The sequence below is a fragment of the Bombina bombina genome, chromosome 2, assembly GCF_027579735.1.
Source record: "Bombina bombina isolate aBomBom1 chromosome 2, aBomBom1.pri, whole genome shotgun sequence".
In the NCBI taxonomy this organism is placed as follows: Eukaryota; Metazoa; Chordata; class Amphibia; order Anura; family Bombinatoridae; genus Bombina; species Bombina bombina.
Window position 1 is genome coordinate 13,904,450 of NC_069500.1, and position 21,454 is coordinate 13,925,903.

Here is a 21,454-nt window from a genome sequence, read left to right on the forward strand (position 1 = left end):
AGAGCTGCTGGAAGTGATTGTGATCACTTCCAGCACTCTGTTAGACAACTGACGTACCAGGTACGTCCATTGTCATTAACTGCTTGTTAATGCATGACGTACCAGGTACGTCAGTTGTCATTAAGGGGTTAATAAAGATATTTAAGCTTGAGAGACAATTTTTGTGTAGTGGTCTGTCTGCTGTTGGATGAATGTATTTCACATCATATGGTAAATGAATTTGTGCAATATGAATGTGCTTGTGTTGGCAGTTTGTGGATGTCTTTATAAAAGCTATATGTGAGTAGAAGTGCCAAAAAGTAATTGTGTCGACTACACGCTGGGGCGCCATTTTGGGTGGACTCGCATGTCTAGCAGTGCACACGACTACCCAGCATGGAGACCCAAACATTGCACACTAGGTTAAAAGACCTGCTGGAGGATTATGGCAGAAGGTTATGTGAGAGGCTGGACACCCTTATTGATAAATTTCAAGAGACCAGCTTACGGAGAGACAGCGCCGCAGCGGACCGCAACGAAGTACAGGAGTCACAGAGCGACTTAGTCCCTGCGGCTCCCCAGGCGCGCTCCTCGCCAGTGTCTCCATCGGAAACAAGCCTCTTGATGAAGTGCCACTCTCTCACTACTGATCCGGGTGACTTGCACACATGGAGGGGACCGCACTATGGCCGCTCGCACACGATGGCGGGTACCTTAGGTAACACAGAGCGTACCGGCACTCAGGCATCTCCAGGCTTGCTCATCCCAGTTCCCAACTTAGCACGCCTGTTACTGCAACCCTGCTGGGAACCTTATCGGCTCGTGCAGTCATACTGGACCGCGAGTTACTGCTCCCCCAGGAGTCTTTGGTCTGAAAGGCGATCCACACTTAGATTGATGCGGACATTAAGAGCAGGTATTGGTTAAACAGGATGGACAGACCTCACAGCCTGAACTTTCTAACGCCTGATTTGTCCTACTGAGACGTTTAGGAACTCTAGTGAAATGCCTTTTTTTTTTTTTATCCTTCTTCTTTACTGTGGGTAACTATGCCACAGTATCCATGAAGACCTGGTGTCTGATACTCAGATGAGGACTGGCTACTTATCAAAATATTCAACTGTTTCTTTAAAGTTTAGGTTCTTGTGGGCTATCTATTACGTATTTAAGGTTTAAAAATACCCATTCTATGCAACATGTTTCCCCAACGGCTATATAGCCTGAATAACACTTAGTAAGGCCCCACATATATAAATGAGTTAGCAAAATGTTTGTTCTATTAGATATACTGTTAGATTTGGTAGATGTTTATGCACCATGTTTGCCCATTTTAATACTATTTGAAAAACTAAGCATTGCTCTCACATGCATAGTTTGTCTATTTGCTTAGTTTAGTTGCTACATCAAATATTCCACTCTAGGTTTGGTTGGTATATGTGAATTAGTTTTCCTTTGTACCTATATGTGTCCTCCCCTCCCCCCCTCTACACATAATAACAGTTTATATGATCTACTGTCCTCCATGTTTGTGATGTCTGTGCAGCCTGTATGCTAAATTTACTTGTTTCTCAAGGCTAGGTATTGTTCTATGCACATAAACCACAGGGAACAGCTATTTAGTATTGCTTAGGTGTGTAAATGGGGAATGATGTATTGTGCAGGGCTACTCATACATGATCTGATTATCTAGTTGCCATGGCGCGTAGGGTCTATGTTTAATTGCAACGCTGGAGACCAAGGTTCATGTTCTGCCAAGTAGACTAAGGGTCTGTATATTAACTTTTTGATACTACTATAAGAGATGAGATGTGAGGACGAAAACACATTTATATTTATAACAAAAAAAGGGAACTCAGCACACCTCAATTTAGCAAAAGTGTAAATGCAATTTATTATAAAGTATCTAATTACAATTCTATGATATGAATCCACAACTTTCAGTCCATCCACACATACAAACTACTATCATTCATAAAACAATTGGATTCAACCCAGGCGTCCCTGGAAGAATCAACCAAGGCTCTCAGGAAACCGCTATTAATGTCTTAGAAAGTTCGTATAGATGAAAAAGTGAACAGTCCCTTAGACATGCAGAACTTTCACAGTTGTTTTGAATTTAAAATCTTTGATGCAATTTTTCAGATATGGTTGCTGTAAAAAGATTCTTTTCGATTACAAATATATCTTCTTATACATGAGATTTGAATAACATTTTGAACTCTGTAATCATTCCCTTGTTCAGCATACACCTTTTTATGATGAGTATAAGCACATATATGGGTTAGTGCAGGACAAAACAAAAAGCCGTTAGTTCCTCCAGCATATGCATTCAACTTTATGTTAACACTCAATATACTCCAAGGCTCTTTCCAAGTTCCCCTCTTTAAACCACACTTGCGGTTGGGTAATATTCAGCCCGGGTCTCGGTGCTTGACTATTCTAACAGTTCATGTTGTAACATATGCATAAAGTTTCTGACCCTTCCCAGTATTAGAGTGTTAATGAATTAAAGCGTCTCTAATGTGGTAGAAGCCGTGTGTTAAATCAGCAAGTGTATCACCAATCATCTGTATTGCGTCTGTATTAGCATAGAAGCTGGCCGGTTAGAACATGCATGTTAATTAGCTTTATAATACTTGCGATTTCACATCCTTTTGAATGAATGGAGATGCCCCCGACTTTTATCCACTCGTGCGGACGGGAGAACAAACACTTGATTCGGTCTTATGTCTTTATGGAACAACGGCTCTTTTCTGTAATCTTTTTGCATCAAAGTCCTTGTATCAACAAGCGGTTCAGAGAGCAGCCTTACACTCCGACGCGCGTTTCGGGACTCCGCCCTTTCTCAAGGAGTATACGTCATCATGGAAACGGCCTCTTTTAGAAAGGCCCAAGCGTGATTCTATTGGTGCATACACACACACCTATCTAATGCGTCATCCATTCAGCTATTATATGAAACAAAAATAATGTAACTTAAGACTATTTTAAAACTAACTAAATGTGATAATCTCACTACACGAGATTAATAATTATTGAAGCAGCAACGATGCAACAAAATGACACAGTTATTGCAAACCAAACGAACATATGAAAATAAAAGTTCGTTCTTTGTCTACATATTTTTTGTTACTTAAATATGTATAGACCCGATTACACGAATAGGATCTCTTTATAAGGGATTAAATTCTCACTCAACTTATTGAATATTATGTTAGATTCAATCTACCTGTATTGTTGCGAACCTAAATTAGACTCTATATCACCATTACTGTTTGCTGTCTAGGGTTGTAAAACAAAGAGAAGGGGGCAAAACAAATATCTACATGGGGATTATTTTATGCAGACTATCTAAATATTTGTTATTGTGTTCTAAGATCCCATTGAATATTTAGTTATAATGGGAAAATCATATTCATACGAAATGCCCCCAGGAAATATCTCTATTGAGACCCCTAGGTGACAGTGTGTCCAATTTTCTTATCCATTGGGCTTCTTTCTTGAACAATGCTTTTTGTCTATCCCCTCCTCTCCTAAAAGGAGGGACATCGTCTACTATTTGAAACCGCAATTGGCTTTTGTTGTGGGATGCCATTGTGAAATGATGAGATACTGGAGCATCCCAGTCTGAGTTGCCTATGGCAGCTTTATGTTGTCTGACCCTGTCACGGACACATTGGGTGGTCTCTCCCACGTACGCAAATCCACACGGACACTTAATAACATATATCACATAGCTTGAGTTGCATGTGTATGTGTTTTTAATTTCTATCTTACGTCCAGTGTGTGGATGTGTCACAATATCACCTTTTATCATAGAATTGCATTGTGCACAATTGTAGCAAGGGAAACAACCTTTCTTTTGTAAAGATGGAGCTGGACTTCTAGTCCCTAGATCAGCTCTAACGAGTACATCTTTCAGGTTTTTGTTTCTCTTGTATGATAAAAGGGGCGGATCTTTGAAAATTTCTGCCAATTGTGGTTCCTCTTTAAGAAGGTACCAATGTTTGTTAATACAGGTTTTAAGTTTTCTACTATGGAACCCATATTGTGTTACCAGGGGTACAGAGAATTGTTTCTTTTCCTTGAATTTAGGTTCAAGGAGAGAAGTTCTCTCAATCTGATCTACTCTTTCCAAATTTTCTTGTATTACTTGATTAGGATATCCTCTTTCCCTAAATTTGCTTGCCATTTCATCTAATCTAATTTGTAATTTGTTGGAATCAGATACGATTCTTTTCGTTCTGAGTAGCTGGCTATATGGTAAGCTTCTTATGGTATTAGGAGGATGAAAGCTATCAAAGCTAAGTAAATTATTGCGGTCTGTTGCTTTTGAGAATATATCACATTCTAATCTACCTTCTTCAATATATACCATTGTGTCTAAGAAGCTAATTCTCTCTGTACTGCTTTCCATAGTAAATTTTAGGTAATCTGTTTTTTAATTAAGGGTCTCTAAAAAATGTGTAAGAGTATGTTCTTCTCCTGTCCATAATAGGAATACATCGTCTATATATCTATACCAACATTTTATGTTGGTCTTAAATGGATCCTCACTATAGACAAATTGTTCCTCAAATTTTCCTACAAAAAGATTTGCGTATGTAGGAGCTACATTAGAGCCCATCGCGGTCCCTTTGGTTTGTACATAGAAGGTGTCTTCAAACATAAAGTAACTTTCATAAAGGATTATTTTAAATAAATCAGATATCAATCTTCTTTCTGAAGGTGTAAATAGCCTTTCTTTATCAATGTAATAGAAGACACCTTCCATGCCCAATTCATGAGGAATAGAAGTATATAAATTTGAAATGTCCATAGTAACCAAAATTGCATGTGGGGGTACCCTGATCTGTTTAATTTTATTTATGAAATCAGTAGTGTCTTGTAGATAAGATGCAATACTTCCCAAGAGCGGTCTAATTAAAGTATCTAAGAATATGGCAATAGGTTGAAAAATTGAATCTGTGCCTGCCACTATTGGGCGGCCAGGAGGCTTTTTCAAATTCTTATGAATCTTGGGTAAGATATAAAACACTGGAATAATAGGATGTTGATTAATGAGAAATTTCATTTGTTTAGATGTAATTATATTCATTTCTTTTGCCATTTCTACTATTTCCAGTATTTTATTCTGTATCCTTTTAGTTGGATCGAAATAAATCATTTTGTAATTTTCTTGTTTGGATAATTGGGACAAAATCTCATTTCTATAGTCATCATGATCCATGATGACGATAGCTCCGCCCTTGTCCGCCGATTTCAATACAATTGTGTTGTCATTTTGTACCTCTGTCAATAATTTCTTCTGTTCTACTGTTAAGTTATGTTTGTGTCTAAATTTGTGGCTGAATATTACCCAACCGCAAGTGTGGTTTAAAGAGGGGAACTTGGAAAGAGCCTTGGAGTATATTGAGTGTTAACATAAAGTTGAATGCATATGCTGGAGGAACTAACGGCTTTTTGTTTTGTCCTGCACTAACCCTTATATGTGCTTATACTCATCATAAAAAGGTGTATGCTGAACAAGGGAATGATTACAGAGTTCAAAATGTTATTCAAATCTCATGTATAAGAAGATATATTTGTAATCGAAAAGAATCTTTTTACAGCAACCATATCTGAAAAATTGCATCAAAGATTTTAAATTCAAAACAACTGTGAAAGTTCTGCATGTCTAAGGGACTGTTCACTTTTTCATCTATACGAACTTTCTAAGACATTAATAGCGGTTTCCTGAGAGCCTTGGTTGATTCTTCCAGGGACGCCTGGGTTGAATCCAATTGTTTTATGAATGATAGTAGTTTGTATGTGTGGATGGACTGAAAGTTGTGGATTCATATCATAGAATTGTAATTAGATACTTTATAATAAATTGCATTTACACTTTTGCTAAATTGAGGTGTGCTGAGTTCCCTTTTTTTGTTATTTGTAGATGGTAGAATTGGAGGTTTTACTAAACTCTTGCACCCTAAATATATATATATAATCTTTTATTTATTTTTTCGACAGTGGATAGAATGCTTTAGTGGTGCTGTGATTAACTATTTATTTAACATTTATATTTATGCCCTTTCTGCGACACCAGGGGCTTATGAATGTACTCTTTTTAAAGCTTGCTTATGAATGGTCCCCATTTAATAACGCCGCAGCTTGTCCCCCAGAAGACCTAACTTTTGATAGTTTGATAATTCTGTCCCTGTGGTTGAAAAATCTGTATTGAAAATTCCCTTTTGAATGTATTTTCTAATTGCAGGCTGTACTTTCATTTTGACAGTATTCTAGAGGATCACTACTTTACTTACGCTCATGAGTGTTCTTCAGAGACCCTTGATATTGTTATAGCTTAGTGCTTAAAGCAAGTTATCCGATTGCTTAAGCAGTGTAAAGAAAAGAAAACAAAAAATCTTGAGGTACTTGCAACGGGATCCAAGAGTGGTCCCTCTATTATATTATGCCTTCCCCTATCTTCAGTAATGCCTTTCCATGTAAGGTCCATGAGTGGCCTTTTGAGTATGATAGGGAGGGTTAACTTCTATATAGGCACTGTATATTAATATGTCATGGAATGTAATCACTTACTGTACTACATTATTTACTGTTTGTTTGCCTATCCTTAGTACCTCAATAAAAAACTATTTAAAAATAAAAAAAAGAATAAAAAAAAAAAAGTAATTGTGTCTTCAAATTAAGTGTTAAAATTTTTTTTGAAAAAATTGTTGAAAAACAAACCTTTCAAACGATAATCAAAGAACAGTGTGAACACACAACCTTAATAAAACAATTGTAAATCAACGATCTTCAAATTTGTGCAGTAATAGTCAAAGGAAATAACAATCAATAGTGAAAAATAAAACTTGCAAGTTAAAAGAAAAAGGAAAAAATAGTCCTGAATGAGTGTGAGCAATCACACAACCATAAGAAATGTCAGATTGAGATATAAGTGTATACTTGTTTTTCCTCCCAAATGAGGTGCAGTGGTTTTCTCCCAGTGTAAAGTGCAATCTATCTCCTAAGTGGTGACCCAAACGTTCAATTCAATTTTCTGCAGTTTTTAGTCCTTTCTGCCAAAAAACAAAAACAATAATAGTGCAGATGTTTTAAACAAAATAATCCTACCAGAGTGTCAATTACCAGTCGACGCGTTTCGGTCATACACTGACCTTTATCAAGACTCTTGATTTTTTAACACTTAATTTGAAGACACAATTACTTTTTGGCACTTCTACTCACATATAGCTTATTTAAAGACATCCACAAACTGCCAACACAAGCACATTCATATTGCACAAATTCATTTACCATATGATGTGAAATACATTCATCCAACAGCAGACAGACCACTACACAAAAATTGTCTCTCAAGCTTAAATATCTTTATTAAACACCTCACACAGCCAGATAATCCACACGATTGATCCTTTACTGTTACATGGAAAGACTGTCTAAGTAAAGAATTGTTTTAATTTGAAATTCTTTTTACTTATTGTAAAATCTTGGATCCTTGATTACTGTTTTAATGGAATGTTAATTTTTATATGATATTGTTTGAATAAATTGATATATATTTTTTATAACCTTTGGACCCGGCCATTTGTTCTTTGGCGCTTTAATTACTTCCTTTCTGATTATCCATTTGTTTGACCGCTAGGGGTCAATTTATTAAAGCAAAGGGTCCCATTAGCATTAGGCGCTTAGTGTTAACTCTTACTTCACATAAATACATATATACAAATATAGACATATATATATAAGTGCAATGGAGCCCTTTGCAGTAAAGTAGCTGACAAATGATAAATAATTTTAATGCAATATTCATATTTAATAAAGTGTTTAACTGTGTATTTACTGTAAATTTTTAAAATTCCAATGTTCTTCTTACAGGGAAATATGTTCTACGTATTTATAATGATATTCCAATATAAATAATACTTTCAACTTGTAATATGTGTGCTACCCGACTTGCACAAAAAGCCTCTGTCTAGCAAAGTTAACAAGTGAGCGGGAGTGCAAAATATTGATCCACTCATAATCTAGCCCTTATATATAATAATAAATTAAATGTACACATAAACAATTTCTGTAACATAACAAATTTCAAATATCCAAACTATTCATATTATATATCTCCTCAATCTTCATTTGTCTCATCAAATGCCATTTACCAATGTTTCAAGAATTGTAATAGAATTCATTAATCAGATCATCAAAAGCATCACATTGCTCTAATGCCATCTAATAATGAATTTCATTTTTCACTTCTCTCAGTTTCAGTTCTCTTTTTAATTTCCATAATTTAAGAATTACATTTCTTCCTCTTAAAAAGTCTATATTAAGAAATATTGTTTAGGAACCATAATGACCCCCCCTAGAATAACATTTCCAGACTTGCAAAAGAAAAAAAATCTCTAAATAATTTCTTCAGTCAAAAAAGTACTTCAAATCTTTATTTTTTTCATTTTTGAACTACAAAACAATTGATAATATCTGTTCTTTCTAGTCTACCAATTTTTATAGTGATCATTATACATTTCCCTGCATTATAAATATCTAATTGAGTGATATAAGAATAAACAATTCATTGAATGTGATTCTCTGCAAGAGGATAAAAGTGTTGCTTTTTCTGCTTGTTTAATACTTTGGGCTATTTACAAGCGGAATGCTAATTTATCGCACACTTGAAAATGGGCCGTTTGTAGGTGCGTGATAAATAACAAGCCAATACAAGTGACTGGTTATTGCTACCGCAAGCTCGCGTTAGCAATTAGAGCTTATAAAATTAACCAGAAATCAGATCGCTGGTTAATTTTATAATTGTGCCCCAATTGCCCTCAAAATACAGTGGTGTGTATTTCATTAAAAAATAAAATGATAGCATTTTTATTTTTTAATACAATGAGGCTGATTTACCAAATGTCTGTCGGACCTGATCCAACAGTGCGGATCAGGTCCGACAGACATCGCTGATTGCGGAGAGTAATGCGCTCTCCGTATTCAGCATTGCACCAGCAGCTCACAAGAGCTGCTGGTGCAACGCCGCCCCCTGCAGACTCGCGGCCAATCGGACGATTCCTGTCCGCCTCATCAGAGCAGGCGGACAGTGTTATGGGCATGGCTGGCTGCTTGCTGTATGGTTTAATTTCCTTTTCTCCACAAATGAGAGCAGCATTGAAAAGTAAAAAAAAAACAAAGAAAAAAAGAGCAGCATTTAAAAAATTCCCTGCATGTGTAATCCCAGATCTAGTGGTTAACAGAATGACCCAAAAACATTGCAGGGTGTAACAAAGAAAAAGGGAAAATGTGCAGAAGCTCCTTGTCAGTATAAACAAGAGCTGTTATGTGCCGTTTAGCTTATTACGTGGGCCAGCATATAGGATGGAAAAGAAGACTCTAATATGTGTGTGTAGACACAGTGCCTAAGAAGTACAAACACGACGTCTGCAAACTTTAGCTGCACCTGATCCTGTTTCGGCTCCTTGTTATTAAAGCCTTGTGGGGAAGAAGCAAAATGGTGTCCGCTATCTGCTTAATGCTGTCACTCACTCTGGATGTTTATAAACGAATAAGGGCATGTTTAAGGTCCTCAATGTGGCGGTTCAGCTCCTCAGGTGTTCCGACACCACTGGGTGTCTGCCTTTTGTCCCCAGCTGAGTATAAGCTTGCAGGAAAAGCTCCGGTCCCACAGAGCAACCTCACTGAGCGGCCATGTCCCAGCGTGGCCAGACTCCGCCCCTTCCAGTTGTGATTTTATCTTAGCTGTGAGCTAGCTGGTGAGTGCTGGGTGTTTCTTAGACATGTGCGATTCGTTTCGGATTTATTCGGAAATTCTGAAAATTCGGTCAATTCGGAGATTCGGATCGATTCAAATTTCCGAATTAAAATACTGCCAAATCTACCGAATGAATCCGAATTAGCTGCCGAATATACCGAATAAATCCGAATTAGCTCGGTAAATTCGGCATTCCCCCATAGGAAACAATGGGGCAGTTTCGGCTGAAAAAAAAAAACCTAACACCTGCAAAAAAAGCAGAGTTCAGCTCTTAACGCAGCCCCATTGTTTCCTATGGGGAAACACTAAGTCTACACCTAACACCCTAACATGAACCCCGAGTCTAAACACCCCTAATCTAACACTTATTAACCCCTAATCTGCCGCCCCCGCTATCGCTGACACCTACATTATACTATTAACCCCTAATCTTCCGCTCCGGACACTGCCGCCACCTACATTATCCCTATGAACCCCTAATCTGCTGCCCCCAACATCGCCGACACCTACATTATACTTATTAACCCCTAATCTGCCCCCCCCCAACGTCGCCGCAACCTAACTACTAGTATTAACCCCTAATCTGCCGACCAGACCTCGCCGCCACTATAATAAATGTATTAACCCCTAAACCGCCGCACTCCCGCCTCGCAAACACTATAATAAATTTTATTAACCCCTAATCTGCCCCCCCCAACGTCGCCGCAACCTAACTACAACTATTAACCCCTAATCTGCCGACCGGTCACCGCTACCACCTACATTATAGCTATGAACCCCTAATCTGCTGTCCCTAACATCGCCGACACCTATATTATATTTATTAACAATATATACAAAGATAGGGGAGTCAGGCTGTAGAAAAACACCAGGTATAGTAATTAACCTGGTTTAAACCTCATATAGAGGATTTGAATGCAGACCCTTTAAATATTATAACACTATTAATCGAAAGAGAGAAATGTGTAGTGTTAAAAATTGAATAACTACACGAAAGACAGGGATTTCAGCATCCAATTTTATTAAGGGTCAATTTACCCAGCTAAACATAAATGTCTAGAAAATTTAACAGTGCAGTATTGTTCTTACCAACATGTAGCAGATTAGCAACTTAGTAAATGGATAAATGGATAACATATAGCTATGCACAGAAGCTGTAACTAAATAATACATAGGATGCGTATGTTGGGTATCTTGAGACTAAAATGTGTGACCTATGCCTATTTATGTATATAGCGACCTAAACCACAGACAACACCTCTACCAGAGGTTGGCATGCAATAAATTGCACAAATCAGCCAACTTGGATAACCATGAGGATCTATGTTTGTGTGACACACCTCTTCGTACAGTGAATAAAACACGGTAGTGTCGTAAAATTTGCAAATTTAGATAATTCAACCAAATTTACATTTAGGTAAAAAAGATAATAAACACATAACTAGAGCATTTACTAAATTGCTAATCTGCTACATGTTGGTAAGAACAATACTGCACTGTTAATTTTTCTAGACATTTATGTTTAGCTGGGTAAATTGACCCTTAATAAAATTGGATGCTGAAATCCCTGTCTTTCGTGTAGTTATTCAATTTTTAACACTACACATTTCTCTCTTTCGATTAATAGTGTTGTATTTATTAACACCTAATCTGCCCCCCTCAACGTCACTGCAACCTAACTACAAGTATAAACCCCTAATCTGCCGACCGGACCTCGCCGCCACTATAATAAATGTATTAACCCCTAAACCGCCACACTCCCACCTCGCAAACACTATAATAAATTTCATTAACCCCTAATCTGCCCCCCCAACGTCGCCGCAACCTAACTGCAAATTTTAACCCCTAATCTGCTGACCGGACATCGCCACCACGATAATAAATTAATTAATTCCTAAACCGCCGCACTCCCGCCTCGCAAACACTATAATAAATTGTATTAACCCCTAATCTGCCCTCCCTAACATCGCCGCCACCTACCTACAATTATTAACCCCTAATCTCCCACCCCCAACGTCGCCGCTACTATAATAAAGTTATTAACCCCTAAACCTAAGTCTAACCCTAATCCTAACACCCCCTAAATTAAATATAATTTAAATAAAACGAAATAAATTTACTATAATTAAATAAATTAATCCTATTTAAAATTAAATACTTACCTATAAAATAAACCCTAATATAGCTACAATATAACTAATAATTACATTGTAGCTATTTTAGGATTTATATTTATTTTACAGGCAACTTTGTATTTATTTTAACTAGGTACAATAGCTATTAAATAGTTAATAACTATTTAATAGCTACCTAGTTAAAATAATTACAAAATTACCTGTAAAATAAATCCTAACCTAAGTTACAATTAAACCTAACACTACACTATCATTAAATAAATGAAATAAATTAACTACAAGTACCTACAATTAAATACAATTAAACTAAACTAAAGTACAAAAAAAACCCCCACTAAATAAAAAAAAATAAAAAAATATTACAAGAATTTTAATCTAATTACACCTAATCTAAGCCCCCTAATAAAATAAAAAAGCCCCCCAAAATAATAAAAGTCCCTACCCTATTCTAAAATACAAAGTAATCAGCTCTTTTACCTGTAAAGAAAAATACAATACCCCCCCAACATTAAAACCCACCACCCACACACCCCTACTCTAACCCACCCAAACCCCCCTTAAAAAACCTAACACTACCCCCCTGAAGATCTCCCTACCTTGAGTCGTCTTCACCCAGCCGGGCCGAAGTCTTCATCCGATGGGGCAGAAGAGGACATCCAGACCGGCAAAAGTCTTCATCCAAGCGGGGCAAGAAGAGGTCTTCCATCCATCAGAAGTCTTCATCCAGGCAGCATCTTCTATCTTCATCCATCCGGAGCGGAGCGGCAGCATCCTGAAGACATCCAACGCGGAGCATCCTCTTCTTTCATGATCCAACGACTAAATGACGGTACCTTTAAGTGACGTCATCCAAGATGGCGTCCCTTGAATTCCGATTGGCTGATAGGATTCTATCAGCCAATCGGAATTAAGGTAGGAAAAATCTGATTGGCTGATTCAATCAGCCAATCAGATGGAAGTTCAATCCGATTGACTTATCCAATCAGCCAATCAGATTGACCTCGCATTCTATTGGCTGTTCCGATCAGCCAATAGAATGCGAGGTCAATCTGATTAGCTGATTAGTTATATTGTAGCTATATTAGGGTTTATTTTATAGGTAAGTATTTAGTTTTAAATAGGATTAATTTATTTAATTAATTTAATTATAGTGTAGTGTTAGGTGTAATTGTAACTTAGGTTAGGATTTATTTTACAGGTAAATTTGTATTTATTTTAGCTAGGTAGTTATTAAATAGTTAATAACTATTTAATAACTATTGTACCTAGTTAAAATAAATACAAAGTTGACTGTAAAATAAATATAAATCCTAAAATAGCTATAATGTAACTATTAGTTATATTCTAGCTATATTAGGGTTTATTTTACAGGTAAGTATTTAGTTTTAAATAGGATTAATTTATTTAATTATAGTAATATTATTTCATTTTATTTAAATTATATTTAATTTAGGGGGGTGTTAGGGTTAGACAGGTTTAGGGGTTAATAACTTTATTATAGTAACGGCGTCGTTGGGGGCGGGAGATTAGGGGTTAATAATTGTAGGTAGGTGGCGGCGATGTTAGGGAGGGCAGATTAAGGGTTAATAAAATGTATTATAGTGTTTGCGAGGTGGGAGTGCGGCGGTTTAGGGGTTAATACATTTATTATAGTGGCGGCGATGTCCGGTTGGCAGATTAGGGGTTAATACTTGTAGTTAGGTTGCGGCGACATTGGGGGGGGCAGATTAGGGGTTAATAAATATAATATAGGTGTCGGCGATGTTAGGGACCGCAGATTAGGGGTTCATAGCTAAAATTTAGGTGGCGGCGGTGTCCGGTCGGCAGATTAGGGGTAAATAATTTTATGATACTGTTTGCGATGTGGGGGGGCCTTGGTTTATGGGTTCATAGGTAGTTTATGGGATTTAGTGTACTTTGTAGCACTGTAGTTAAGAGCTTTATATTCCGGCGTTAGCCCATAAAGCTCTTAACTACTGATTTTATTCGGTAGATTCGGATGGCCGTGTATTACACTAGTATTGTACAGTATATTAGGTTATATCACTCTGCTATGGGTTACACCTAATATACAGTACATAATACTAGTCTAATACACAGCATATCCTACCTAACACATACCGAAATTCCGAATTTCGGAACCGAATTGAATCGAACCGAATTCAGCCGAATTTATTCGAATACGAATAAATCCGAAATGAATTCATTCAAATTTTGCCAAATTCGAATCGATCGGAACCGAAATTCGAAAAAATCAGAATCAATCCTAACCGAACCGAAACAAATTTTTTGATCATGCACATATCTAGTGTTTCTATGTGTTGTATTACTTTTTGTTTGTAATCCCCCTTGTTTCTTGCACCCATTCCGGACTGGGGTTAACTGCCTGTGGCTCTGGTGACATCACAGCTTTTTTGGAGTGCTATTTAGCACCCAGGGCTGGATGTTGCAGAGTCACTGGATGTGTACCTGGTCCAGTCTTGGAGTGCAGTTCCCTTCCGTGTTTTGTATTTCTCTGGGTGATTACATCCACCTGTGCACCCCTTTTTTGTTCTCAGTTTGTTTGGCTTTGTGAGCTCGCATGATGTGGCTGTGTTAGGGACTCAGGCAGTGGAAAGGACCTTGATGTGGTGCCTGAGCTTTTTCAATTTGGCCAGATGCGGTGACTAACCTTTCCAGTTGTGATTTTATCTTAGCTGTGAGCTAGCTGGTGAGTGCTGGGTGTTTCTATGTGTTGTATATATATATATATATATATATATATATATATATATATAATATTTAAATCAAAGGTATTTGGTAACTATAACTAGATTGCAGTTAGTAATTTTACAAGGGCACAATTACGGCTAGATTATGAGTTTTGCATTAGGAGCTGTGCGGTGCTAACGAGCAGTTTTTCCTCACCGCTCATTTACCTGCAGCGCTGGTATTACGGGTTTTTATAAATCCGGCGTTAAAAGGGAAGAAGTTAGCATAGAGCAAAATTGAGCTCCTTACCGAACTCCAATACCAGCGCTGCTTAAGTCAGCGGTGAGCTGATCATACGTGCTCGTGCACAATTTCCCCATAGACATCAATGGGGAGAGCCGGCTGCAAAAAAGCAGCGTAAAACTTAGTAACGCAGCCCCATTGATTCCTATGGGGAAACACATTTTATGTTTACACCTAACACCCTAACATGAACCCTGAGTCTAAACACCCCTAATCTTACACTTATTAACCCCTAATCTGCCTCCCCCGACATCGCAGACACCTACATTATATTTATTAACCCCCTAATCTGCCGCTCTGGACACTGCCGCCACCTACATTATACTTATGAACCCCTAATCTGCTGCCCCCAACATCGCCGAAACCTACATTATATTTATTAACCCCTAATCTGCTGCCCCCAATGTCGCCAAAACCTACTTACACTTATTAACCCCTAATCTGCCGCCCCCAACGTCGCCGCCATTATATTAAATTTATTAACCCCTAAACCTAAGTCTAACCCTAACCCTAACACCCCCTAACTTAAATATAATTTAAATAAATCTAAATAAAATTACTATCATTAACTAGATTAATCCTATTTAAAACTAAATATTTACCTATAAAATAAACCCTAAGATAGCTACAATATAACTAATAGTTACATTGTATCTAGCTTAGGGTTTTTTTAATTTTGCAGGCAAGTTTGAATTTATTTTAACTAGGTAGAATAGTTATTAAATAGTTATTAACTATTTAATAACTACCTAGCTAAAATAAATACAAATTTACCTGTAAAATAAAACCTAACCTAAGTTACAATAACACCTAACCTTCCATTACAATTAAATAAATTCCCTACATTTAATACAATTAAATAAATGAAATTAAATTAGCTAAATCACAAAAAACAAACACTAAATTACAGAAAATAAAAAATGAATTACAGATCTTTAAACTAATTACACCTAATCTAATAGCCCTATCAAAATAAAAAAGCCCCCCCCCAAATAAAAAAACCCCTAGCCTAAACTAAACTACCAATAGCCCTTAAAAGAGCCTTTTGCGGAGCATTGCCCCAAAGAAATCATCTCTTTTACCTGTAAAAAAAAAATACAAACACCCCCCCCAACAGTAAAACCCACTACCCACACAACTAACCCCCCAATTAAAATACTAACTAAAAAAACCTAAGCTCCCCATTGCCCTGAAAAGAGCATTTGGATGGGCATTGTCCTTAAAAGGGCAGTTAGCTCTACTGCAGGCCCAAAGCCCTAACCTAAAAAATAAGCCCACCCAAAACACCCTTAAAAAATCCTAACATTAACCCCCGAAGATTCACTTATCAAGAGAAGTCTTCATCCAAGCGGCAAGATGTCCTCAACAAATCCGGCAGAAGTGGACCTCCAGACGGGCATCTTCTATCTTCATACTTCCGGCGCGGAGCGGGTCCATCTTCAAGACATCCGGCACGTAGCATCCTCTTCAAATGACGGCTTCTTCATAATGAATATCTCTTCAAGTGACGTCATCCAAGATCGCGTCCCTTAGATTCCGATTGGCTGATAGAATTCTATCAGCCAATCAGAATTAAGGTAGAACAAATCCTATTGGCTGATGCAATCAGCCAATAGGATTGAGCTGGCATTCTTTTGGCTGTTCCAATCAGCCAATAGAATGCAAGCTCAATCCTATTGGCTGATTGGATCAGCCAATAGGATTGAAGTTCAATCCTATTGGCTGATTGCATCAGCCAATAGGATTGTTTCTACCTTAATTCCGATTGGCTGATAGAATTCTATCAGCCAATCGGAATCTAAGGGACGCCATCTTGGATGATGTCACGTAAAGAGATATTCATTACGAAGAAGCCGTTGTTTGAAGAGGATACTCCGCGCTGGATGTCTTGAAGATGGACCCACTCCGTGCCGGAAGGATGAAGATAGAAGATGCTGATAGAAGATGAAGACTTCTGCCCGTCTGGAGGGCAACTTCTGCCGGATTCGTTGAGGACATTTTGTCGCTTGGATGAAGACTTCTCCCGGTAAGCGAATCTTCGGGGGTTAGTGTTAGTATGTTTTTAAGGTGGGTTTATTTTTTAGGTTAGGGCTTTGGGGCTGCAATAGAGCTAAATGCCCTTTTAGGGCAATGCCCATCCAAATGCCCTTTTCAGGGCAATGGGGAGCTTAGGTTTTTTTAGTTAGTATTTTGTTTGGGGGGTTAGTTGTGTGGGTCGTGGGTTTTACTGTTGGGGGGGTGTTTGTATTTTTTTTTTACAGGTAAAAGAGCTGATTTCTTTGGGGCAATGCCCCGCAAAAGACCCTTTTAAGGGCTACTGGTAGTTTAGTTTAGGCTAGGTTTTTTTTTTTTTTTTTGTGGGGACTTTTTTATTTTGATAGGGCTATTAGATTAGGTGTAATTAGTTTAAAGATCTGTAATTTGTTTTTTATTTCCTGTAATTTAGTGGGGGTTTTTTGTGATTTAGCTAATTTAATGTAGGTAATTTATTTAATTGTAGTGTAACTTAGGTTATGTTTTATTTTACAGGTTAATTTGTATTTATTTTAGCTAGGTAGTTATTAAATAGTTAACGACTTCTCCCGGTAAGCGAATCTTCGGGGGTTAGTGTTAGTATGTTTTTAAGGGTGTTTTGGGTGGGTTTATTTTTTAGGTTAGGGCTTTGGGGCTGCAATAGAGCTAAATGCCCTTTTAGGGCAATGCCCATCCAAATGCCCTTTTCAGGGCAATGGGGAGCTTAGGTTTTTTTAGTTAGTATTTTGTTTGGGGGGTTAGTTGTGTGGGTCGTGGGTTTTACTGTTGGGGGGGTGTTTGTATTTTTTTTTTACAGGTAAAAGAGCTGATTTCTTTGGGGCAATGCCCCGCAAAAGACCCTTTTAAGGGCTACTGGTAGTTTAGTTTAGGCTAGGTTTTTTTTTTTTTTGTGGGGACTTTTTTATTTTGATAGGGCTATTAGATTAGGTGTAATTAGTTTAAAGATCTGTAATTTGTTTTTTATTTCCTGTAATTTAGTGGGTTTTTTTTTGTGATTTAGCTAATTTAATGTAGGTAATTTATTTAATTGTAGTGTAACTTAGGTTAGGTTTTATTTTACAGGTTAATTTGTATTTATTTTAGCTAGGTAGTTATTAAATAGTTAACGATTTAATAACTATTCTAAAATAGTTAAAATAAATACAAACTTGCATGTAAAATAAAAATAAACCCTAAGCTAGCTACAATGTAACTATTAGATATATTGTAGCTAGCTTAGGGTTTATTTTATAGGTAAGTATTTAGTTTTAAATAGGAATAATTTAGTTAATGATAGTAATTTTATTTAGATTTTTTCAAATTATATTTAAGTTAGGGGGTGTTAGGGTTAGGGTTAGACTTAGGTTTAGGGGTTAATAAATTTAATATAGTGGCGGCGACGTTGGGGATGGCAGATTAGGGGTTAATAAATATAGGTAGGTGGCTGCGATGTTGAGGGCATCAGATTAGGGGTTAATAAATATAATGTAGGTTGTGGCGATGTCCGGAGCGGAAGATTAGGGGTTAATAAGTGACATGTAGGTGGTGGCGATGTTAGGGGCGGCAGATTAGGGGTTAATAATATTTAACTAGTGTTTGCGAGGCGGGAGTGCAGCGGTTTACGGGTTCATATGTTTATTATAGTGGCGTTGAAGTCCGGAGCGGCAGATTAGGGGTTAAAATTTTTATTATAGTGTTTGCAAGCAATGCGGGAGAGCCTCGGTTTAGGGGTTAATAGGTAGTTTATGGGTGTTAGTGTACATTTTAGCACTTTAGTTATGAGTTTTAGGCTACGGCGTTGTAGTGTAAGACTCATAACTGCTGACTTTAGAATGCGTTACGGATCTTGTCGGTATAGGGTGTACTGCAAACTTTTTGGCCTCCCAGGACAGACTTGTAATACCAGCGCTATCGAAGTCCCATAGAAAAAAGGGTTTACGAAGTTTACGTAAGTCGGTTTGTGGTAAGCAGCATTAGGACCTGTTAACGCTGCTTTTTTACCTTAACGCACAACTCGTAATCTAGCCGTTAGTATTTTAAGCTTGTGTTTCATAGTGCTGTGTAGTTTAAAACTAGTCTTTTGTTTGCCAAGTAATTTATCTTTGCAACTATATAAATATATTTTAGAATTTGCCTTATTGTAGATAAATAAGAATTTATTTCATGTCAGATAACTTGGCATATAAATTGGCTGTTAAAGTATATTGTTTTATTGTTTAACTAAGCACTGTTAAAGTTAGTGATCAATACTCTGGTATTTCATTGTGGTATTTTAGTGCAATCCATTGTGAATATGGTAAATTGTAAAGGTATATTTTTATGATCTTTGTATAGAATATTGTAACAGTTTAAGCTTGTATAGTTTGATTCATATCTGGTTTCTATAAATATAATTCAATGTGTTTATAACTTTAATATAAAGAATTTAGGAATTTATATTCATTTTAATTGTTTCGTATATGCATTTTATTGGGGGTTTGTTTTAAAGAATAATTATTAAATATATTATATTATAACCCGGCCATATACTGACAGAAATATGCTAGCCCCTACGCAATTGAAGCCTCTATCATCAGATAGCTCATCATGGCTAAGGTTTAAGGCTACATACAGGTGTGTGGACTGTGGTATTCAGTATACAGGTCTTATGACCAGGGAAACCAGACACAGTATATGTGAGCATTTGTCCAGCATAAAGGCAGGCAAATTGACCACCACATTGGTACAGCACTTTAAACATGTACTTAATAAAAGTGCTGATTCTCTCAGGTGGACAATCATTGAGGTGGTGAAATGTAAGGAGAGAGGGGGGGTCAGGGAGAGACTTTTGGCCAAAAGAGAGGTTTATTGGATCCACAGGCTCAGGACCAGAGTACCAGAAGGGTTGAATTCGGAATATGATGTAATCAATTTCTGGGAATAAGGGTCCTGGATTTGTGTGTCCAATTGGAGTATATTCAGCACAGGAACCCCTCTTCCAAGAAATATGTGGCCTCTGTCCGATGTCCCCTTCCTCTGAGCCTCCATTATACCATGGGAAGAAGCAATGCATTTTTTTAGTATTGAGTATAAATAGTTAATAACGTGTATGAGTTATTGAACAATGAAACACAATGAGGCACAATTATTTGTAGTTTGCAAAATGATTGCACCTGGATTTTTATGTGTACACATATGTAAACACATTAGCATACTTATATATTTGTATAAGGGTATAGCTAGGTCAGTCAAAATGTATGACCATACTAAATATTATAGCTATATTAATTGCTTCCCTTGAATAGCACCTGTGTGATTATGAGTTAATAATTACCATAAAATGTGTTCTAAGTATATATAATAATGTAAATTTTATTATCTGCTGAGTTGTTAGGATAAGTTTCTTTAGTCTATAAAAGGCATTAAGTAAAGTGTACATTTGATATTTAATTGCTGTAACAAGCAATTATGTGGGTGTATTAGATTCCACTCCGGGTAATGGTTTTACCCAATCAGTATGCATCAATGTGTATATAAGGTCAGTTGTGACCTCAGACTGTAGCTACGATTACGGCTTCTTTGGCCGAAATACACATTAGCAGACAGTCCAGGAGTGAACTCCTATCCACCCGCATTGCCGCTTGAAACTTTATCTTCAGCCTGAAATTGTGAATGTTTTACTGAACTCTCAATAAAAGTTTTTATCTTCATCCGTTTGAGCGAGTGCTCCTCATTGCTTGGATTAACTTTGAATCATGTGAAACAGAGGATAGAACACCAGCGGACGATTGATTCTTACAGCTGTTAGAGACAGAGCTGTTAGAGACAGAGAAGCTGGGAGCTTGAACTGAGTTATGACATCACCCACCAGTAAAGAGTGAGCTGAGGAGGGGATCTGTGCTGACCGGAGGGTAGATACAGAGGTATATCTTTTACCCGACTGACTTCTGAGTTTTAATGCTATAAGCAAAACGTTTTTTAACAAGCAGGGTGTTGTTGGTTGTTTAATGTGTCAAGGTTAATAATACAAGCATTGACCCTCTATGGCTGGTGAAAAATAGCCAAGAATATATTTGATAATCAATAAATAGGGGGCAGCAATCTAATTATACTTAACCTTTACGTTACCCGAACAGCAGCACTAATATTACATTAGGTTAATTGTTATAAGCGAATATTAGTATAAGAGAATATTAGTATCGTTTAGTAGTGCACTGTTTAATTTAAAGGCAGATCGGTTCACTTGATATTCCAAGGAAGCTATACAATAGAGTATATACTTGTTATTGTCCACATAAACAGATTAATATATTTGTAGTACTCTCTTGTTACCTTGACACACCGGCTACCATAAGCAGCTTACCGAGTGGAGGGAATACCTGTCACTAACAGTAAAAGTAGACAAATATATCTGTAGTCTTTTTCTGCAGTCGTGACACATTTGACATTATAAGTATTTCTATATATATAAGAAAATATCTGCTACCGACAGTGCAAACAGGCTAATATATTTGTAGGAATCCCCTACATTCAGGGTATAGGAAACAAAGACTTACCTTAAGTTATACCATCAATATCTATAAAG